This window comes from Pan paniscus, chromosome 3, assembly GCF_029289425.2.
Source record: "Pan paniscus chromosome 3, NHGRI_mPanPan1-v2.0_pri, whole genome shotgun sequence".
Classification (NCBI taxonomy): Eukaryota; Metazoa; Chordata; class Mammalia; order Primates; family Hominidae; genus Pan; species Pan paniscus.
Genome location: NC_073252.2, coordinates 32,357,653 through 32,382,500, shown reverse-complemented (window position 1 = coordinate 32,382,500; position 24,848 = coordinate 32,357,653). Strand labels below are relative to the sequence as shown.

Sequence of the window (24,848 nt, the reverse complement as noted above, 5' to 3'; positions counted from 1 at the left end):
CAATTATTTAATTGCCACCATTTGATTTTAAAATTTAGATTACTCTAAGCCAATAGAAGATATTGAAAAATAAATGTATTTAAATTAATATTGTAAAATATGAGATTTGGCAGATAATCTGATGATGGTGCTAGCAGGTGGTGACATAAATGAATTCTCCTTGCAGAAAAGTACATTCTTAACTACCATTTGCCCTTAGAATTCCATTATACTATGAAAAGTGAGAATAACCCTCTTTGGACAAAGAAAATCATTCTTACATAATTCTTCATCTTCAGAAATGGCATCTGTATTTGGAGTTATTATGTAAGCAATATGAATACATAAATAAACTTTAAAAATTATGATATACATTTTCAAAAATAATGTACAACATATAATAAAAACATTTTTCTCTTCTCAGTTAATTAAGTTTGTAGCCAAAGTGAATACACATTTTTTCCTGTAACAGAATAAAATGAAAAGACTAAGAGAATGCACAGAATACCATACAATGGACTAGTATAAGAGTCATCTCTGGCTAAGTAGGGTTAACTTTGTATGGGAGGTATAACAGCAAAACCACTGTGTTGCTCATTTATGAATTAAAAAAATATAGAATGCCTTCTATGTGCAAAGCATGGTAAGAGTTACTACTTATACATTGGCGTATGTATAGTCCTTACTTTCATACATTTTATATATTTCTTTTTTTTTTGAGATGAAGTTTCACTCTTGTTGCCCAGGCTGGAGTGCAACGGCATGATCTTGGCTCACTGCAACCTCTGCCTCCTGGGTTGAAGCGATTCTCCTGCCTCAGCCTCATGAGTAGCTGGGATTACAGGCATGCGCCACCACACCCAGGTAATTTTGTATTTTTAGTAGAGGCGGGGCTTCTCCATGTTGTTCAGGCTGGTCTTGAACTCAGGTCGTCAGGTGATCCACCCACCATGGCCTCCCAAAGTGCTGGGATTACAGGCATGAGCCACCGCACCCAGCCAATTTTATGTATTTCCAAGTGCAAAAGAAAAATACGAAGATAATTTAAACTAGTATGTGAACAGCTTTAGTTTATATTTTAAAATATATGTTACCTCTAATATGGTTAAACTGATGTGTATGTGTGTGTTTCTAGAAGTTAGATATAAGATGGTTAATACAAGCTAGAAATGATACTGCCCTGGATGTTCGTAGTAGTAGTAGAAATGGAAGGTAGTACAAGGATTGCAAAGATATTTTTGAAGACTTGTTCATAGAAGTAATAAGACTCAGAGATAACGAGGAATCAGAGATGAGTTCTAGGTTTCAGGTTTGAGCACATGATATATGGTTATGCATTTAATTAAATAGGGAATAAAAGGGAAATGGAAAAAATTCTGCGATGAGGACAAGTGTCATTTTAGTTTTGAAATACTGTATGTTTATTCATAGTGACAGAAAGGAATGGGCTGAAGGACTTGGAGTAGGCAGTGGAATCTCATGGGCAAGGAACTCCAGAGGTGCAAAGGCTGGACACACAGAAGCTCACTGATACGTGACTGAGTTTTAGCCATTTTGCTTCCAGGGTAGTCTGTGTAATCCTTCAAGGGCAAAATGCTCATTTCTAACGACCAACCAAACCAAATTCATCAAGCCTCCCAAGGTTATCCAATAAAAGTTTGTTAGTTAGGGACAGGAACAGCTAGCTGCCCTTAAGCACTTAATCACCTTGGAACTAACTGTGAGTTGTGCTGTGAAAAAAGTTTTTAAAGAGTCCATTGCTAAAATACCTTTTTTTCCAAAACATTGAAATCTGAATTTACAGTAATGTAAATAGTAAAACTTTGATGTCAGACTTGCCATTTTCACTACTCTCCAACAAGTTCAGGCTTCAGTAGTTAGTTCAGAATGCACTTTTACAAGAATTACCTTCCAAAGTCAAAAGAATACAAATAGTTTAAAGGGGTTTATTCCTCGAGAATATTTTTATTCTTATCCGCATTTGTTTCAAGTTTTAACTTGTATGAACCTCTCATAAAACAACTGGTTTTTATGAATACACTGATAAGGACAGCTCATTCCTGTTCTTGCCACAGCAAAAATTCAGCCGCTCAAGGCTCCTGCTGGCTGCAACAAAGATTGAACATCCACTTTAAATGCCCTTACATTTTTATCCATTAATTTATATTTTCTTATCTCAAAGATTTTTCCGAGGGAGTCTTTCTTGTCTATGTGGGCAAAAGTGAACAATCATATAGCTATCAAAGACCACCATTCTTCATCTTTCTGAATTGTCTATTTTACCAGAATAAAAATTTATTTGATAATAGAACCTGCCTCTGCAAAGCATGATTTCACAACGCTGTTAAGTGTACCTTTAAAAGTAAGGAAGCTCCCCAAATTACAACTAAATGATCAAACAGAAAGACAATATAACAAAATACGATAATAATCTTTTTTCTTCAATACAATTTTACACAGCCAAACAATTGGTAGGACATGGTTTGAATCTCTATGAGGATTCACAGCCAGGTTCCACTATTAATATGAAGTAGAAAAAAAATAAAATGAAATTATTCCTATTATCTTCTTTCATAAAACAGTAATTCATTTAAAAAGCCTCATGTATATTATGTGCTCTCCAAATATGTTCTTCATTTTAGCTATGAGATTGTCCATTTCCCAGCTGAAAAATACAGATTCTGATGTTAAACCTTGCCATGTCCCTAAAAACTCTATTGGCTTTGTAGTTTAGAGTAACTCCAGGTGAACTAGATTGCTGGACATGTTACAAATAATATTGCTTTTATACGTTTGATTTAATGTTGAGTATGCCTACTAAGTGGGGAGACATAAAGGAAATCCTAAGAAAAATTTATATGAATGAGTGTATTTTTATTTCTACTTTGCAAAATTGCCTTAGATTATAAGTTTCTTACACATTTTATTTCTATGATTTATTTGTGGCAGTCAGCATACATAGGGATTTGACCAGTATTAGGGAGAATAATGATGAAGACTTACTTTCAGTTAATAAATACTTGAGTAGCTAAATGCGTGAGGCGGAGTAACACCAATCTGATAAATGTGATATTTTAGTAAAGACAGAAAAGAAAATCTACTATAAATTATGTATCATATATCTGTTTTTGTTTTGAAATTAAATCTCATTTTAAACAAAAAAATAATCACTCTAATTTGGCAAGGTTATATTGAATTATTAAAAAATCTGTACTTATGAGTATATATTAAATTATTTTTTACTATATAAAAATAGATATTATATTATATATTAACATATATATAAACATATATTAATATATTATATATATTAAAAATATGTACTTATGAGTGAGATAGATTTTCAGATGTCTATGTGATTTTTTGTAGATAACAAACTATTTGGAGAAGATGACTTAAATTATTCAGGCAACACATCTTGGTTATGTACATTATTTGATTTATCAAATAATTATCAATAGTTAAATTTGTGCTATATAGAACTGATGTTAGACCTACAGGTTAAAGTAATATTCATGCCCAATAAAATACTCCTGAACTAAGTATGCTATAATGATATGAAAGATGACTTGGCAGATTTTTAGACACAGTAGGTTTCATTTGGCAAAGGAATATTCTAAGAATGTTTTTTCCCACTCCCAATAGCTCTACCAAGTCTGCTCATTTCAATTCTGAGAGTTTCAAAGTTGAATTTAAAAAAAAGACCTACTTGGCAGCTGTTGCTATTACTCTGTCAAATAACTCACCCATTGTCTAGCTCTCAGTGGTGGTTATGTGGGAGGTCCCATAGTTTCTTTCCAGCTGTTACTTAGTCTTGGATAATGTTTTTGGTTCTGTGCAAATCCCAGCATGGAGACTGCTCCTTATAGCCTCAATAAAATTCCATTTAAGCCAAATGAATTAAAAGTTGGTATAAACAAAGTTTAGAAAAAAATAATTAAGAACTCTCTCTGAACTGGCTCATGACTTGGAAGTTTCATCTTAAATAAACCTGTCACCTTGCAGGATAAAATACCACAGGCAGATTTGCAGTAGCCTGATCCTACCTTTTGCTTTTCTGAGCAAACTCTTAAAAGAGTTAGAAGAGCTTCTACAGAAATATCTGGAGCTTAAGAGTTGGCAGCATCTGTTCAGTATGATAACAGTAGCAGTCTTCTTGGCGGCAGCCTAAACCCTAAAATCCCCAAATATACCCAAGACTGAGAATCAGAGAAAAAAGGTTGCATTAAACCATCATTTTCAAACCTTCCGAAGGTAATCACATCTGAAAAAGAGCTGTACCCAACTCTCCCTCCTCTGTCTCTCTCTCTCTCTCTCCCCCCACCAACGCACACACACCCCATAAAACTTACACACACACAGTAGAGGGAAAATGAGCTGGTATAGGACAGTCAAATGCAAAGTGAAAATGAAAAGAATAGAGTGTGGTTTTGGAAACTGACTAAAGGGGACCCAATGGTTATTTACTGAATTAATCAGTGAAATGACTTTTGGATATTCAAACCAACATTGGATGAGTAATATGCTTATAAATACATATTGCATTGAAACTTTAACTTTCAGCGACTTTCCCTATTCCTATATTAACATACCTAATTTTTGTTCTCCCTTACCTTTGTTGCTAATTATACAGCCAGATAGCCTGGGCTTTAATCTCAGCTGTGTTCCTTATTTGCTGCCTCATTCTCTCACATGTAAAATGAAGATAAGCTAAATAGCCATCTCCTTGGTTAAAATAGTGCTAAGCACATCATAAAGACATGTAAGTGCTTTTTATTATTATTCCGCAATCATTTTTACTAGAAATTTCTGTTGTTCACTGATGTCCTATGCTTAGACGAAAACATCAGCAAATGAGCTGCAACTGGTCAAGTACAGACACATCCTGTTGTTTCCTTCTAAAATGATGCTTTTGTTCAAATAAATTAATTGACCTATTAAAATGGAAACATTTAAATCTTCCCCAAAAGACTAATGTTTTCTGGATGTTATACCTACATAAGCATTGACAAAAAACAAGGCTTTATTTCCTCTTTTTTTATTACAGCATTCATGAGTGACATAATAATGATTGTAAATTTTTTAAAATGTAAAATAGGGGAACATCTTAAAATTTATCAAGCTCTAAGTACCAAGGTCATTGATTTCAAAGAGAAAAAAAATGTCTTCTGAGAATAAGAGATTAAAAATTACTCTAGGGCCAACATATATAGAATTTAAAAAATAATTTACTATTCATGGCTTTGGGCTATTTTTAAAGTTTTTTTTTTTTAATTTTTTTCATTGTTCTATCTATTGGACTATTTAGAAACTGTTGGATGGCTCAGAAAAGGCCAGTTTCCTAAAAAGGAGGCCGACTGTATTTAATCAATATTTTAGTTATTCTCAGTCAACTATATTTTTCAATTGCCTTGATTACACCACAAATTGACATACAAAGACTATACAATATCTAGGATTAAGGAAATAGACATAGCAAAATTATATTTCAAGAAATATTTTCTAAAACAGAGGATATAAAGAACATAAATACATTGAAAAAAAATCCCCACATTAAAGAGGACTCTATTGGTTATCTTTGTCTAATTTGTTTCATAGGATGTGATTTAGGGTCTGAAATGTGAGGAAAGGATAATGACCATAATTTATATCATTGTTGCTAGTATTAAAGTAGTAATATTTATTATTGATATGACTGGTTGGGACTAAAGCCAGCTGTCCAATCCTAAGGACCCAGGGAGAACTGTTCCTTCTCTGTGCTTTCTGGCCGGCATGGGGGAACATATACCTGCAGGAGAAGTTAGTTTCTGGTCTCCAGGGTCCACACAAAATTCTGCAGAGGGTTAGGTGGGTAGTCTGCCCTCTCCTGGCCTTCCAGGCTGCTGTTTCCTTGTCCGCAAGGCGACCATTTCCTGACACTTCCATTTAGGCTTCATATTCTTTGTTTCTTCCCTCAAGTTCACAAAAGCTTGATTTGATGTGTTCCATTTGTAAGCAAAATATCTGCACGTTGGGAAAGAACACAGAGTAGCTTCAGCACTTTGAACCAATGAGGCTTGTGATAAAGCCTTCTTGATAGCATGACTAAATATCTGTTTGCCTGCTTGAAAATGTTGTAGAACAAAAAATGCCTATTGGTTATATTTTGAGGCACCTTCATTCCTCAAGTGTGAATGAAAAATTGCATGGTTATGCTACCTGCTGGTTTCACATACCTTAGCCATTGTAATATGTTAGCTTCCTCATAACAATATCCTTTCTTCCAAGCAATATTACATCAAGGAGTGTATATCCTCCTTGAGTTTCAAGGTACCTTTGCTTCTCTGTGTTGGAAACTGGATAGTGCTAACCTTAACCTTTTTTTCCTGTTCTATAATCTTCATTGGCCTTATAATATAGACCAAATTCTCTATTAATAAAGATGCCCTGTCATCAACTACATTCTACAGCTAGGAAACTTGGTTTTGTGCCTTCTATCTATATAGCTGTCTCAAATTCTCCACAGAAATAGAATTGTCAGGTAATTTCCTAGCCTAGAAACTAAGCATTCGTGGTAAAGTTTACTGAAGTCTTTTGATGTGGCAAAAACAGTGGTGAGTTAAGAGAAAGTACAAGGTAATGTTTACATATATAAACATTTAGTAGTTCCACCTTATCAGTCATTTTGCTTGTTATAGTTTCAGTTACCCCAGGTCAACCTTGATTCAAAAATACGTGAGTAAGGTATTATACAATAGGGTATTTTTAAAGGGAGAGAGAGAAGGAAAGACAATGTCCATGTAAATTTTTTTATAATATTTTGTTATAATTGTTCTGTTTTATTATTAACTACTGTTGTTAATCTCTTACTGTGCCTAATTTATAAATTAAACTTTACCATAGGTATGTATGTACAGGAAAAACATAATATATGTAAGGTCTAGGCATCTACTAGGAGTCCTCTTTTTTAAATTTTATTTAAGTTCCGGGATACATGTGCAGGATGTGCAGGTTTGTTACATAGGTAAATAAACCTGTTTTGTTTGCTGCACCTATCAACCCATCACCTATGTATTAAGTACCAAATGCATTATCTATTTATCCCCCTGCCCCCGAGAGGCCCTGGTGTGTGTTGTTCCCCACCCTGTGTCTATGTGTTCTCGCTGTTCACCTCCCACTTATGAGTGAGAACATGTGGTGTTTGGTTTTCTGTTCCTGTGTTAGTTTGCTGAGGATAATGGTTTCCAACTTCATCCATGCCCCTGAAAAGGACATGATCTTGGTCCTTTCTATAGCTACATAGTGTTCATGGTGTATATGTACCAGTTTGTCTTTATCCAGTCTATCATTGATGGGCATTTGGATTGATTTCATGTCTTTGCTGTCATGAATAGTGCTGCAATAAACATACAGGTGCATGTATCTTTATAACAGAATGATTTATATTCCTTTAGGTATATACCCAGTAATGGGATATCTGGGTCTAATGGTATTTCTGGTTCTAGATCCTTGAGGAATTGCCACACTGTCTTCCACAGTGGTTCAATTAATTTAGATTCCCACCAACAATGTAAAAGCATTCCTATTTCTGCACAACCTCACCAGCATCTATTGTTTCTTGACTTCTTAATAATTGCCATTCTGACTGCTGTGAGATGATATCTCATTGTGGTTTTAATTTGCATTTCTCTAATGATCAGTGATGTTGAGCTTTTCTTCATAGGTTTGTTGGCCTTATGAATGTCTTCTTTTGAGAAGTGTCTGTTCATGTTCTTTGCCCACTTTTTGTTGGGGATTTTTTATGTAAATTTGTATGAGTTCCTTGTAGATTCTGAATATTAGACCTTCGTCAGATGGATAGCTTGCAAAAATTTTCTCCCATTCTGTAGGTTGTCTGTTTGTCCTGATGATAGTTTCTTTTGCTGTGCAGAAGCTCTTAATTAGATCTCATTTGTCAATTTTTGCTTTTGTTACAATTGATTCTGGTGATTTAGTCATAAAATCTCTGCCCATGCCTATGTCTTGAATGGTATTGCCTAGATTTCTTTCTAGGGTTTTTACGGTTTTGTATTTTACATTTAAGCCTTTAATACATTTGAGCTAATTTTTATACAAGCTGTAAGGAAGGGGTCCAGTTTCAAATTAGGACTCAGGATTAAGAAACTCACAAAAAACTGCACAACTACATGGAAACTGAACAACCTGGTCCTTAATGACTACTAGGTAAATAACAGTAACCAAATCAGCATGGTACTGGTACCAAAACAGATATATAGACCAATGGAACAGAACAGACGCCTCAGAAATAACGCCACACATCTACAACCATCTGATCTTTGAGAAACCTGAAAAAACAAGCAATGGGGAAAGGATTCCCTGTTTAATAAATGGTGTTGGGAAAAATGGCTAGCCATACGCAGAAAGCTGAAACTGGATCTCTTCCTTACATCTTATACAAAAATTAACTCAAGATGGATTAAAGACTTAAACATAAGACCTAAAACCAGGAAAACCCTAGAAGAAAACCTAGTCAGTACAATTCAGGACACAGGCATGGAAAAAGACTTCATGACTAAAACACCAAAAGCAATGGCAACAAAAGCCAAAATTGACAAATGGGATCTCATTAAACTAAAGAGCTTCTGCACAGCAAAGAAACTATCATCAGCATGAACAGGCAACCTACAGAATGGGAGAAAATTTTTGCAATCTATTCATCTGAAAAAGGGCTAATATCCAGAATCTACAAAGAACTTAAACAAATTTACAAGAAAAAAAAGAAACAGCACCTTCAAAATGTGGGCGATGGATATGAACAGACACTTCTCAAAAGAAGACGTTTATGCGTCCAACAAACATGAAAAAAAGCTCAACATCACTGGGCATTAGAGAAATGCAAATCAAATCCACAATGACATACCATCTCATGCCAGTTAGAATAGTGATCATTATAATGTCAGGAAACAACAGATGCTGGAGAGGATGTGGAGAAATAGGAACGCTTTTACACTGTTGGTGGTAGTGTAAATTAGTTCAATCATTGTGGAAGAAAGTGTGGGGATTCCTCAGTGACCTAGAATGAGGAATACCATTTGACTCAATAATCCCATTACTGGGTATATACCCAAAGGATTATAAATCCCATGCACTTATGTTTATTATGGCACTGTTCACAACAACAAAGATTTGGAACCAACCCATATACACCACGGAATACTATGCAGCCATAAAAATGGATGAGTTCATGTCCTTTGCAGGGACATGGATGAGGCTGGAAACCATCATTCTCAGCAAACTAACACAAGAACAGAAAACCAAACACCACATGTTCTTACTTATAGTGGAAGTTGAACAATGAGAACACATGGACACAGGGAGGGGAACATTACACACTGGGCCTGTCAGGGAGTGTTGGGCTGGGGGAGGGATAGCATTAGGGGAAATACCTAATGTAGATGTCAGGTTGATGGGTTCATGAATCCACCATGGCACATATACCTATGTAATGAATCTGCACATTCTGCACATGTAACCCACAACTTAAAGTACAATAATAAAAACAAATCCTGTAATGCTTACATTAAAAAAAAGTTGAATTGTGTAGTTTTCAGAATGAGTTTTTAAATGTATTTCAGATAATGCATCATAAATATCTTTAAAACATTATTGGTTCAGGAAAGTTATGTAGCACCAAATTTATCCTGGCACCTATAATAAATTTTTAATGCACCAAATGTTGTTTTGAAGACTTATCTCTTGCATGAAGCATTTCCATTTTTCTCTGAGAGTTTCAAGAAGAGGAAGTGAAGTCACTAAACAGTTCTCCTGAGGTGGAATTTACTTCCTTACAAAAATAAGCCTAATTACTCCTTGAATACAAAATTTACTGAAATAACAAGAAGATTCATATGAGTACTCTAATATGTGAAATATAAAATATTCAAAGTCTTATTGTCAAGATTCCATAATTAGAATTCTCTAAACTGAATAGTCAGCCTTACTAGACATAAGGATAATTTACTCATACAAGAATTTGTCCATCATTTAAATATTTTGATAGCCATAGGGCACAAAATTATGTTCAGGCTAGCAAGTGAAGTTTTGCATTATCTCTTGTGGGGGATTGGTCAGCGTGATGGAAGAAGCTGTAGGGAAAGAAGCAGACCTTTTGAAATGTCAGAAGGCTCTGCAAAGCTTCCGGGGAGAATAAGCTGAAGGCAGCTGTTCTCTTACCCTGAGGCAGAGGGCGAGGAGTAGGTACAAGGAAATATAAGAGAGTTTATCTAAATAGGCTTCTTTGCTTACATTGTCCAGAAACCAACCTTTGATCATCCCATTCGAGACTGCTCCCACAAGGGGGAACAACAATGTTAGTTACCCACAGATTGTGTTGGTTCCAGGCTTTTGGCATTAGGTCTGTACTGAATAAAAGCAAAGAGCTCCAGCTTATTGAGACTGCTTACTCTTCGGCCACCTACTGCCGGGCAGTCCCTTAACTGCTCTTTCACTGGATACCTGTGTCTGAGTACTCCTTTCGTCTGTAGCCCGGCCAGGGTCTGTGGACGGACCCAGCAATCTCTGGCAAAGGCTGAAAAAAAGACTGAAGATGGCAATCTTAAGGTTGATTTTTAAAAAGCATCCACCTACTTTTTTTAGGAAAATTTTCGGATAAATGTTGGTAACAAAAATTAATATCATACATATTATCTGTACATATATGTAAGCATGTATCATGGAGACAATATTATGAAGAATTAAGGTGATATTTTTCCATTCTTACAGCAAACCAGATCCATCTAAAGCCATTCAATAGTGTAGCTACAGTAAGTCAAGGGCAAAAACTACTTCATGAAGTCGATAGAAATAATATAAGGAATACTCCCACCCAATTAGAAAGAAAATTAAAAAAAAAACAAAAAACTATTTCTGCTTAAGACGCTGGAACACAGAAAGGAAAAGTGAAAGAATAAAGTAGTCAAACATGAGAGCTCTGGTTCCCTATCAAAACACACACACACACATACACACACAGGACTGGGAGATTATACAAGAGATTGAAGGTGAAATTAGTAAAAGGCATTTACTAATTGCCCTTTTAGCAGAGTCCATTGTCATGCATAGCTTCTCCAAAATAAGCAGGAAGTGATTAGTTACAGAAGGAGCCTCAGATATTGCTCACAAGCCTCCTGCTGTGACTATGTGGTGTAGTTAAAGTCTAGAAATTACAAATGTTTTGTGGCCAACACAAAACTCATTTGTGAGTCATTGCCTGGGGGGCTTACTTGGACAAGGGCTGAGAGAATTACAGTAGCTTGGACAGCTTAAGGGCGGGACCAAGTAAAGAATGAAGCTCTGACTCTGAAGAATTTGCACTACTAAGGTAGGACTGAGGCAACACATCTGTGCTCTAACTCAGCAGTCCCAAACCTTTTTGGCACCAGGGACCAGCTTTGTGGAAGACAATTTTTCCATGGATGGGGTGAAGGGGATGGTTTCGGGATGGTTGAGCTGCATTATATTTTGCGCACTTTATTTCTATTATTATTACATTGTAATATATAATGAAATAATTATTCAACTCAGCATGATGTAGAGTAAGTGGGAGCCCTGAGCTTGTTTTCCTGCAAATAGAGTCCAATCTGGGGGTGATGGGAGACAATTATACCCAAAATGTGTTGCTTATGTTCAGTCTCACTTCGATTGTGGTCACCGCAGAAAATCCTGCTTCACAAAGACAGAGTGCTGGAAATGGAAGCAGGGTCCTCAGTGCTTTTGTGGCAATCTCAGGATATTCTACCTTGATTTTAATCCAGAATATATGGAGACCTGAAGTTGTATCAAACATATTTTTAAGGCCACTGTCATTTGCGGTATCAAGCAGTTGGTCCTCTTCTAGCATGGCCAGAGTTGATTCACCTGGCTTATTCACATATAAGTCACAGATCCATTCTTTCCCAGTTTGGGGGTCTTTTGTGGTTAGGTCTTTTGGCAAAGTTGATAGGTGACTATGAACCAGTTGGGAGAAAGAAGGCCCTGGCTCAGTCTCTTTGAAAATCTCTGCTAATGTTTGATACATGTCAAAAATCCCAATATTCACTCATCACCCTGATAATTCCAGTTTGGCTTTGAATGGAGCCACATTATCTGCCAACTTGAACACAGTTGTCATTCTCTCCTGAAGTGACAGATTGAGTTCCTTGAATAGGGTGAATATGTCAAACAGGTAAACAACTTTTGCAACCCACTCTGTGTCACTGAAATGTGCTGCAGTGGTGACTGTTTTTCTAAAAGAAATCTTTGGAGTGGCTCTCACAACTCAAAAATTCTGGCCAGTGGTCTACCTTTAGAAGGCCTGCCTGTAATCCCAGCACTTTGGGAGGCCAAAGCCGGTGGATTACCTAAGGTCAGTAGTTCGAGACCAGCCTGGCCAATATGGTGAAACCCATCTCTACTAAAAATACAAAAATTAGCTGGGTGTGGTGGCACATGCCTATAATCCCAGCTAACGGGAGGTTGAGGCAGGAGAATCTCTTGAACCCGGGAGGAAGAGGTTGCAATGAGCAGAGATTGTGCTACTGCACTCCAGCCTGGGTGATGGAGCAAAACTCCATCTCAACAGAAAAAAAAAAAAAAAAAAAAGTCATCTCAATTCTGTTTATAAGAGAAGACGTGTGCTCTGCATCTATCTCCTCACAGAGCTGCGTGAACAGACGTGAGTAAGGGCATGTACTTTAATGTGGTTGATCATTTGAATCACATCCTGCAACACGTTATTAAGTTCAGGTGACATTTTTTGGCTAGCCAGCATTTCTCTGTGGATGACACACTGTGTAGACTCACATTCAGAAGCAACCTCTTTGATGCAAGTAATGAAACCAGAAAGCCATCCATAGCAGCCGCTTCATCCACGCATATGCCAACACAAAATGGCCAATTCAGTTTCCCTGATATGTAATTATTCAAATAATTGAATAGTTCCGCAGCTGTGGTGTTGATTGGCACCAAAAGTGTACATAACATATCCTCATCCTCCTGAGAAATATATCACACAAAAACAAGCATTGTTGTCTTGTTGTCAACATCAGTAATCTCGTCAACCTGTATTGCGTACCACAGTGACTCATTAATCTTCTCTAACAATTGTGCCTCATTATCCTCTGCTATTTCATTGATTTGTCTAGTTATGGTGCTAGCTGAAAGAGGAACATGTGCCACCTTTTGAACTGCAGTCACTCCTAAAAGTTCATGGCAAACGTCCTTAGGAGCAGGTGGGGTTAACTCTTCACCAGTAGTAAAGGGCTTCTTAGCTTTAGCAATGTGGTTAGCCACTAAGAGTGATGCTCTTCCTGCAGACGCATTTGATGAAGTGGTGGTCTTCAATAATTGCAGTTTTTCTTTGTGTTCACATTTTTTTTTTCTTTTGAAAAACTCCAAGGGCCTGTCTTTTAATACAGGGTGCTTAGACTCCATGTGGCAAAGCAATTTTGAAGGTTTCATGGCTTCCTTGGATAGCCAGTCACAACACAGAATACAAAGCAGAGAATGTGAATCACCTTTTGCAAATAACCCATATTTTAAGTAGGACTCTTGGAATTTTCTTTTAAATGTAGATATCTTTTTGTTGGCACTCTTAAAGTCCTCTGCTGTCTCATCATTGGATTTTTCTCTCTTTTCAAAGAAGCTCTCTGGTGACATTTGTTTTTTACTTATTCTGGCTAGGGTTAGCTTGAGGGCTTACCAATTCTATGACTGAGACAAGTGCACAGTGCAAGAATGAGGCACAGGCGAAAGTGGTAAATAAAATAATGGGTGGACCACGTGCAGACTAAAATAAGTATCGAATTCTGACTTAAAGCCTGCCACCAGAGGCAACTTGTCACTTGCAACTCAGTGATAGAATTTTGATATGAGTCTGCAAGCAATTGATTTATTATGGTCTCTGTACAGTCAAACCTCTCTGCCAATGCTAATCTGTATTTGTAGCCACCCCCCAGCATGAGCATCACTGCCTCCGCTCCACCTCAGATCATCAAGCAGCAGATTCTCATAAGAAGTGTGCAACCTAGATCCCTCACATGAGCAGTACACAGTAGGGTTTGTACTCCTATGAGAATCTAATGCCACTGCTGATCTGAAAGGAGGTGGAGCTCAGATGGCAATGCAGCCAATGGGAAGTAGCCGTAAATACAGATGAAGCTTCCCTTAATGGCCCATTGTTTACCTCCTGGTGTGCGGCCTGGTTTCTAACACGCCATGGATTGGTACAACTTTATGGCCCAAGGGTTGGACACCCCTGCTATAACTAAGAATTACTCATCCATACTTCAATAGTGAACTGACGCAGAGCAGTCAGTGGCTAGTTAGATTGAAGGCATCTCTCAGAGAGAAGGCCCAGAAGATGAAATATAGCCACTGTTCTCCTTGATGATAGAACTGTGACCCCTATCTCATGCCTACCAACCCAAGCCTTCATTTTCCCTGGGACATGAAGTCCCATTTACCCCTACATGAAATATAGGACTATATTTTGTTCATTAACCTGTGTTCTTGTAACACTGCAGAAGTGTTATCTTGACTAGTAGGGAAGATGTGTTCTATAGGGTCATTCAGGCCCCTGGTTCTTCCATCTTTAGGCACCTCAATTCCCTAAACTGTCAGGATATCGTCTTTATCTACATATTTGAAACAAGGTTTCAAACCATTATGCTTTTTAGCTCAAAAGACGGGGAAAGAAGGGTTTGAAGTCCAACAATTTCCCTTAAAAAAAAGTGATACTGTAAGTTGCACACATCATTTTATGCATGCCGCATGGGGAAATATGGGATGCAAGCAGGCTATGGAATCTAGCTTCTAAGGTACGTTGCCATATTACCACATAATTCTATTACAATGAAGAAAAAGAAAAAAGCAACCAATTTGAGTAAAAGTTGCTAGTCTACCATACGTAATTCTTGTCAAGAAGACTGAGTTTGTAAAGGATGAAGTTTCTACCACTACCACAGCAATTCTATATCCCTGCCTTTCTTCACTATCTAGCAAGATGACAGATTTACAGAACATTGCACTGGCTATATCAACTAAGAAAAAGCTACATTTCAGTTTCTGATTTTATTGAAATAATGAAAATTTGTGTCTATTACATATATATTCTATTAGACTACATGTTTAAATTAATTGTGTTTCTTGGTGTATTATATTTCTTGAGACTATAATACCATTTCCACATCATGGTCTGAGATGCCTGCATGATTATTGGTGTGAACTGAATGTTTGTGCCCCCTTCCAAATTCATATGTTGATGTCCTAATTTTCAGTGAGTTGGTATTTGGAGGTTGTGTTTTGGGGAGGTAATTAGGTTTAGATGAAATCATGAAGGAGGAGCCCTCATTATGAGATTAGTGCCTTTATAATAAAAGAGAGAGGCCGTGCTTCCTTCTGTTTCCACTAGGTGTGTACACAACATGAAGGTGGCCATCTGCAAGCCAAAAAGAGAGCCTTTACCAGAACCTGACCATTGCTGGCACCCCAATCCTGGATGATCCAGCCTCTAGAACTATGAGAAATAAATTTCTGCTGTTTAAGCAACCCAGTCTAAGATATTTTTGTTGTAGCAGCCTGAACTGCCTAAAGAAACTGTGGTCTTGTAAATTTCTCCAACATCATCTCAAATCACTCTCCGAATTGCTCACTCTTGTCCAGGCATGTAGGTCTACCTGTGTTCCCAGAGCATGAGAATTCACTTCCTTCCCCAGAGGCTCCGAACTCTCTATCTCCTCTGTGTTAATCATACTCTAGTTCTTCACCTACCTGGCTCCTTCTCATCCTTCAGGTATCTTACATAGCACCTCCAGAATGAGCAACACATTTCATGACCATTCTGTCTAAAACCATACCTTTCCTGTTTACTCAGTTACCATAATTAATGATTTTATTTCCTTCACTAAACTTTTCACAATCTGTAACTGTTTTATTTTTAATTATTTAATAGGGCATTGCTTGTCTCCAACATATAAATGTAAGTTTCATAAGTGTGTAAGTATCTTCTGTGTCTTTGTCACCCTGCTATTCTTTCTGCCAATTACAGTGCATGACACAAAGTGTTATTTAAAAATATTTGTTGAATGAGTGAATTGTATGGATAAGCTCTTAGAAAAACAAATATACAGGTATGTGCATGTGTGTACTGTGAGTTAATCATACTATTTCTCAATAAGTAGACCAAAAGAATCTTATTTACAGAACTCTAAGGCATTTTTTCACAAGTATTGCTAACTTATGACTATAAAACACCATGTTGTTGCCCTTGAGTCATTATGCAATCCAGCTAAAAGTGGATTGCTGTAAACCAACACTGTTTTACATTCTGTTCCATACTCAAAGAGAACATATGCCATAGTAACCCTGTCTTTAAGGAAATTTGTGTTGTCTTATATTAGTTCTTGGATTTTATTTTTATGTTTCTTTGAAGGAGTTTGAAGGAGCAAATTTCCATAAAGATGGGGTTTAAATTACTATAGCATCAGTAACTACTCTTCAGACTACATGATAAGCAGCATGATTGAGAAGAAATGTTATTATGCTGTCCTATAGAATAGTGTAATATAGTTTTTCTAATGAGTAGTCAGATTTCCTGCATGTTTAATGACCTCAGGCAAGTGAGGAAAACTCGCAAAGACTTCAGTTTCTTCATCTACAATAGTGAGAATAATGCAGCCCCAATATCTTAGAATTGGTGTGAAGAGCTTCAACTGACACTGTAAATGTTGCCTTGCTTAAACCTACTAAAAACTATATTAGCTAGAAATGATAATCTCCATTCTACAGATGAGAAAATTGAAGCTCATAAAGGTTAAATGCCCTACTGTCACATAGGTGGTGGAAAGCAAAACCAATTTATTTTCAACATACTCACATTTTTGTGTCCCTAATTAGAATTCTTTTTTTAATAATTATTTCATTTTAGATAATTTGGCAATAAGCACCATGGAATAAGTCTTTGAATTTTTTTTATCTTATTTGAAATTATTGGTGTGTTGGTAGTTAAGCCAGTGAGGATGAGGACAGGAGAAAATGAGAAAAGAAAGAGAGAAATGTGGGAGAAAGTCAGATAAGAATGTCTGAAGTGCCAATGATGTCGTATGTTTTAGCAAAATTAGACAAGTAAGTCATCTCTGTTTCTTTTATTTCACTAAAATGCCCAAGTAATAGAACCTTAGTAATAATTTTTCATGTATTTTTAAGATACATGAAGAAGTCAGTGGAGTGTGTGAGAGAATATCTGCTGTATTATATTTACTTTTTGTTACAAAGGAAAGATACTATTTCAACTCCAATTATGCAGGATGGGAAAAAGCTTCGTCTATTCCACTCTCTTGCTTTCAAAAAAATATTCTGGAGCAAAATTTGAGACTCTCATTCCTCTATAGTTTTCTATATCCATTTTTCTTTCATTCTTGCTATCTCACTAGAAGCCAAAAGTTACTAATTGAAAAGAATATAAAGTTTTGAGAGCATTAGAGGTGAAAGCTATTTCAATTACTATTTTTGCTGCTTTAACATACTTCCAGTTATGAATGAGTCTGTACATTAATGTTGTTAAATAAAAAGTGTCTATTTCAGAAACATAATCAGCATATTTTACAAATAACAGACCCAGAGTACAATAGACATTTAAAGTAAATGTTAAGTTGATCCATAAAAAAAAAATTTAGATTTTTCTCTTTATTAATATTCTCTCCCTTTGGCACTACTAGGGTGTTCTGTTCAATTTGAACATCATCATTTAAGACTTAATAATATCCCCCCTTTATCGGGTTCTCCTCTCACACATGCGTATAAAAATAACTTACTCGTCTCTTGTCCTGCAACCTCTCTGGCTTAACTCCCTAACATCACTGTGCACAAGGATGCAAGATAGGTTCTTACAGGGTAACTGCTTCACCTTTTTCTGCCTCTCACCTCCAAAAGGGCACCAGAGGCAAATTGAACATTGAGTTATCAAAGATAAGTAATTTATTTTCCAAATAGTTCTCTATGGGAAGAGAGGAGACTGCCTCTTACATTCATTTGAAGGGCTTATGGCTGTGTGATTCTCTTTCAGCACTCCCCACAGAGAAGCCCTGGGTAGCAGCTTATCTTCCCTGTCCTTGAGAGCAGCATCCAGTCAAGTTGGTTCAAAAGAAAACTACTCACATGCCTATTGTGCTGTTGAATTGCATAGAATTGGATCCTTAAACAATGTTAGTTGATTGCCTTTTGATGAATTTGTCTAAGTTCCTCACATTTTTTGTCTCCTCATATAACTGGAAATATACATATATTTTGTTGCATATATATATATATATATATATATATATATATATATATATATATAACCAAGGATCTTAAGGAATTGTTTTTTTAAAAAAAAATCTTAAAAATTAGTAAGGTAGCAAAAAGAAAACCAAAGATTCTGAAACACACAAACAAACAAACAACAATGCAGCTAGTCCATTGTTCTATTCCCCATGTCTGAAAGTGATCTATCTACAGGAAAATTACTCTGGTCATCACTTCAGTAAATGAGAAAGGAGCCATGGGAAAGAGGATTTACTCCACTGTGTTGCCATAGAATACAGCATAACCACCTACAATGAAACCTCAGCAGCTAAGACTGCTCGCACAACAATAACTTACAATGTGATTGCACAACTCACCAAAAATGTCCAAAACAACAGCACTAATAGCTGCTCCAGGCAATCAGCTCTAGAGAGGAATAACCAGTTATGTTTTTGTTTTTGCAGAGATGGCTTTGTTGCTTCCTTAAGGCTACATTTGTAAAAAATATTCTGACCACACTCCACCTATCTGAAATATGCCAGAACACCTGTCAATAAGGGGCAGAGTTTAAACTATGGTGATGTATATTGATTGAATATACAGCTTTGTTTCCAATTAGCTTGCTTCATTGGCTTAATTACTTTATCTTTCTAAGTCTGAATGTTATATTTGTCACTTAAAAATAGATTTACCTTATAAAATTGGCATATTCTGGGGATTTCAAATATGTCTTTACATAGAAAATGCTGAATAATTTATAACCATTACTATGAGTTTCAATTTTTGAATCTGCTTGTTTTATTGATTCTTATTTGTTGGAAATTTAATAACCATTCTTAAATTTACATTAGCCAAATTAAGCAATTAACTTTACTTTGAGAATGACCAACAATGAAAACATAACAAAACCAAACAAAAAACTAAACTAACAGTAGCTAGTAATAACAGGTTACACAAAATAGAAGTGTTTGTTTTTTCTTCTCATTCATAGAAATTTAATATAGAAAAATAAAATTTAGGGCTAAAATTGCAGCTCCTAGAAGGCCAGGCCCTTTCTATATTGTTTGCTCTATTACCTTTAAAAAACATAATTTTAATAATAGTAATAGCAAATATGTTTTTACTATTTCCTATGGGCCATGAACATAGTAAACAGCTTTACTTATAGCTCACTTAACACTCAAAATAATCAGAATACTATTGCAATTTTACATATGGAGTTACTGAGACACAGATAACACATATGCAGTTGACCCTTGAACATCATGGGTTTGAAATATGTCAGTCTACCCACAAATACATTATTAAAAATAAGTATATTGGAAAATGTGGGGGAGCAGTTGTGACAATTTGAAAACTTACCAAAAGTTAATTATGTCATGAATGCATAAAGTATGTCTAGATAATAATTGATTTTATCATTTTGCTACCATGAAATTTACACAAATTCGCTACTATGAAATACACACAAATCTATTACAAAAAGTTAAAGTTATCAAAATTATGCACACACTTACAGACCATACATAGTGTCATTTGCAGTCAAGAGAAATGTAAATGAATGTAAAGATGCATAAAACATACCTGCATAAAATTAACTGTAGTGTGTACTGTTGTACTATAATAAATTCATAGCCACCTCCTATTGCTATTGTGGTAAGCTCAAGTGTTAAATGTGCTTAAAACATCTGCCATGTGATCCTCATCATCTCTGTGTGAGCCATTCATCTCTTCATTAAATTGCATATAGCAGTGAAAAGTGATGTCTCATGGTTCTTGTGTATTTTTCATTGTATTTAGTACAATACTTTAAACCTTGAGTAATACCATGGGACCCATATGAAGTGTCACTAGTAATGCTGAAAGTGCTCCCAAGAATCAAAGTCATGACAGAACAAGAAAAATTTGAATTGCTTTATATGTATCACAGATTGAGATCTTCAGCTGAGATTGCCCACAATTTCAAGATCAATGAATCCAACATGAAGACCATTGTAAAAAGGAAAAGGAAATTTGTGAAGCCTGTGCTGCAGCTACACCAGCATGTGTGAAAACCTTGCACATTTTGTGAAATACCTTTACATTTTGTATTGAAAATGCAGCTTTCATGTTGGTGAAGGATTGCTACAAGAAAGATGTACCTATTTTACTCTAACATGATTTGAGAAAAAGTAAAGTCATTATATGACAATTTAAAGCAAAAAGGAAGCTGGAGAATTTAATGTCAGCTAAGGATGGTTTGATAAGTTTAGAAAAAAATTAGGCTAAATAATGTCAAGATAAGTGCAGCAGCTTCTGCTGACCAAGAGGCAGTAAATAAGAAAATCACCGAGGAGAAGGATATCTGCCTGAACAGGTTTTTAATGCAGAAGAAAGTGACCTGTTCTGGGTGTGGAGTGGGGGGAAGGCACAAAGAACATTCATTAATAAGGAAGATAAGTGAGCACCAGAATTTAAGGCAGAAAGGGATAGGCTAACTCTGCTGTTTTGTGCAAATATAGTCAGGTTTATAATTAGGACTGCCCTTATCTATAAAGCTACTAAATCCGAAGCCCTGAAGGAAAAAAATATACACACCAGCTTCCAGTCATTTTTTTGTATTACAAGCAGACCTGGACAACAAGAACACTTTTTCTGGATAGGCTCCCATTGATGTTTTGTCCCTGAAATCAGGAAGTACCCTGCCAGTAAGGAAATGCCTTTTAAAGTTTTTTTTGATATTATACCATGATTTTGGCCACTGAGAACCCCCTTGAGTTCAATATCAAAAGCGTTAAAGTAGTCTATTTGCCATGAAACACATGGCTTTAATTCAGCCTCTAATTAAAAGTCATAAGGACCTTTACGGTTCATTATACATGGTACTCTATGAAAACAGTTGTCATCACTATGGAAGAGAACCCTGAAAGAGAGAACATCATAAAAGTCTGGAAGGATTACACTATTGAAGATGTTGTCCTTCTTATAGAAAAAGCTGTGAAAGCCATAAAGCCTAAAACAATAAATTCTTGCTGGAGAAAACTGTCCAAGTGTTGTGCATGACTCACAGAATTGTCAACAGAGACAATTAAGAAAATCATGAAAGAGATGCTGGATATGGCAAAACAAGGTAGGGGATAAAAAGTTTCAAGATATGAATCTTGGGGAAATTCAAGAGCTAGAAGACAGCATACAAAATAAATAAATTAATTAATTTAATTTAATTTAATTCCAGTGCTCACTTCTCTTCCTTACTGATAGAGATGAGTGCTTTCAGACTAGTGTCAGATGGTGAGGAAAAAGATGTAGAATTAGCAGTACCAAAACACAAACTGACAATTACATAATCTACCAGAGGGTTCTGATTACTCAAGACTGCTTTTGCCTTTTTTTAGGATATGGACTTTTGTATTATATGGGCACTGAAACTGAAGGACATGGTGGAAGAAGGATTGGTATCATATAGAAATATTGTTAGAGAAAAAAAACGAAAAAAATGTCCGGCAGAAATTGCAATGTATTTCCATAAATCTACACTGACTATGCACACCTGTCTTGCTTTCCCTTTCACTTCCTTCACCTCTCTCTCCTCTGCCGCTACTGTGACAAGACCAAGCCCTCTTCCTCCTCTTTCTCAGCCATCTGATGGCCATCCTAGCCATGTCCATCAACATGAAGATAATGAGGATGAAGACCTTTATGATAATCAACTTCCACTTAATGAATAGTAAGTATATTTTCTTTTCCTTATGATTGTCTTAATAATATTTTGTTTTCTCTAGCTCACTTTATTGTAAGAATACAGTATTTAATACATACAACACACAAAACATGTGTTAATTGACTTTTTCTTATTGAAAAACCTTCTAGTCAACAGTAGGCTATGAGTAGTTAAGATTTTCAGGGTCAAATATGATATGTAGATTTTCAAATGCATAGGAGGTAGGCACCCCTTACCCCTATGTTGTTCAAGGGCCAACTTTATTGTCCAAGATCACGCAATCCAAATATTTGTCTTGGCTAAAGCTGCCACATCGGCATTCAAGCAAACAAGAAGGAAGGACGCAAGGAAAGGCATGATTTTAGGACACTAATTAGAATCCAATGCAATATTATCACAGTGACTTCAACTTAGTAACAAGTTGCAAGGTGTACTGGGTAATGTAGTCTTTATTCTGAGAGACTATGTGCCTAGTTAAAATGCTGGAAGTTGCCTATTAAGGAAAAATGGATGTTGGAGAACCACAGGCTATTTCTGTTACATGGATGCATGCACTTCTATTAGATTTTGTCTACATGGATATAAGATATTCTTTATTCAAGCCTACTTTTTAAAATTCTCCTCCTGGAATAGTCCTCCTGCTTATAGCAGATCTTAGTCAACCATTTCCAGAAGGTGAAGGCATTGTGTATTCCACACAAAATATTTTCTTCAAATCATCAAATCAGGCCTCCCTCAAAATCCTTTCTACTAGTAATTTTAACTTTTAACTTGTTAGGCTAGAAAAGCTAATCTTTTTTCAGACAAGTTCAGAAACTTGGAATGTCTGATCTGTCATTTATTATATACGTTGAAAGTATATAGCATTTCCCAGGCACTTTTTACAGATACTAGTCTTCAACAGATAAATAAGACAAGTCCCTATTTTCATAGATGTTACACTCTAGTGGGGTCAGGGGGTGGAGGAACCAAACAAAATTGTAAGAAAGAAATAATCTGAATTCCTATATTGTTTGCTGAGTGGTTAATATATGCTGTATCTCCTACTTTTAAGAAAGTTAAAATTTATATGAGAAATAAATATATAGAATTACAAAATAAGTGTAGGTTTCAATTAATAACATAAGTGACCATCATTGTAGGTAGTGCCAAGAATTGCAAAGTGTCTGAGATTTTACTCCCCTTGCAAACCGAGAAGTTTCCTGCCACAGTTTCACAGATCGTGGTACAAAACACGAGACTCTTGTGTCAGAGACAAATGTCATTGCTATTTATAGAACAAGAGGCAGCATGAGATAGACCTTCACATAAATTAACTCTTGCTTCCAAATACTATATAGGTGATCTGGAGTGACCTAGGTCATTATTGTATACACAGTGGATTTGTGTCACAAATGAATAATCCCAAGTTTAGGAAGGTCCGGTTCTTTAAAAGGCCTGCTACCAGACTGCGCACCATTTGCCTTGAAATGGAACATTGTCTTTGTTATATTGGTTAGGGAATAAATATCTCTGCTCTGGAAAGAGACACTTTTTCTATCTTATGAAACAGTTTGCTATACAAACATCTTTGAAGAGATAGCCTAGACTAGCAGCTGATTCAAAATATGCAGAAACCTTGTCTCCCACAGAGAATTGTCTCCCCAAAGATACATGAGACCACAGAATGAAACATTGAGCTGTGTTTGCATAATCAAAGTGGTGCAGGCATTTAAACAACCAAAACACAAGATCAGTATTTTATTCCAGATACATAAAATGAGCATGTTTATGGTATATTATAAGAGATGATGTGAATGAATAGTAAAGAGAGCTTTAAGTGCATTACAGAAACCATACTTCATTCTGAAGAATTCATGAAGCCAGTTAAACAGGCAACATGTATAGTGAAAGCAAAATTTGGGGAAATTTTATAATCAACTTGCTAGAGTGAAATCATCACCATGGATTATGGTCAGAGATGTGTTGCACAGGGAGAATCCACTGATTACATACGAGCAAAGAAGATAAATACATGCAATGTATTTCCAGTGTCCTAAGCTTAAATAACCATGGAAATTATGGCCCTATAAGGAGAAACAACTAACTCAGAAGGACTTGTTATACAGCTGGAAGAATTAGGCTGATTTGAACTGTGTTTAATTTAATCTAGTCTGAAAATATCCAAGTAGAAAATACCCAATAGGAAGTAAGAAATGTGTGATTATAAAAATGTGTTGAAATTGAGCTTTTAGGGGATATGAAACCGTGGTAGGCTTAGTGGTGAGTTTGGTACCAAAGTAAAATCTCAGACCCTTCACTGGTCTTAAAAAAGTTGTCAATGTTTTTGCTTGCAAATTTGTTGGAGTTCATTGTAGATTCTGGATATTAGCCCTTTGTCAGATGAGTAGGTTGCAAAAATTTTCTCCCATTTTGTAGGTTGCCTTTCACTCTGATGGTAGTTTCTTTTGTTGTGCAGAAGCTCTTTAGTTTAATTAGATCCCATTTGTCAATTTTGGCTTTTGTTGCCATTGCTTTTGGTGTTTTAGACATGAAGTCCTTGCCCATGCCTATGTCCTGAATGGTAATGCCTAGATTTTCTTCTAGGGTTTTTATGGTTTTAGGTCTAACGTTTAAGTCTTTAATCCATCTTGAATTGATTTTTGTATAAGGTGTAAGGAAGGGATTCAGTTTCAGCTTTCTACATATGGCTAGCCAGTTAAGAAAAAAACAAACAACCCCATCAGAAAGTGGGCGAAGGACATGAACAGACACTTCTCAAAAGAAGACATTTATGCAGCCAAAAAACACATGAAAAAATGCTCACCATCACTGGTCATCAGAGAAATGCAAATCAAAACCACAATGAGATACCATCTCACACCAGTTAGAA

General features: G+C 36.0%; 1 long non-coding RNA gene across 3 annotated transcripts in view; it reads right to left on the bottom strand.

The window, feature by feature from the left end:
* LOC103783027 (uncharacterized) overlaps positions 1-24,848 on the bottom strand; it is a 224,557-nt gene that overhangs the window by 69,745 nt on the left and 129,964 nt on the right. For all 3 annotated transcript variants that reach the window (XR_010111942.1, XR_608526.5, XR_010111941.1), the window contains exon 2: positions 5,768-5,982. This is a non-coding gene — a long non-coding RNA (uncharacterized LOC103783027). The remainder of the gene's footprint in view (positions 1-5,767; positions 5,983-24,848) is intronic.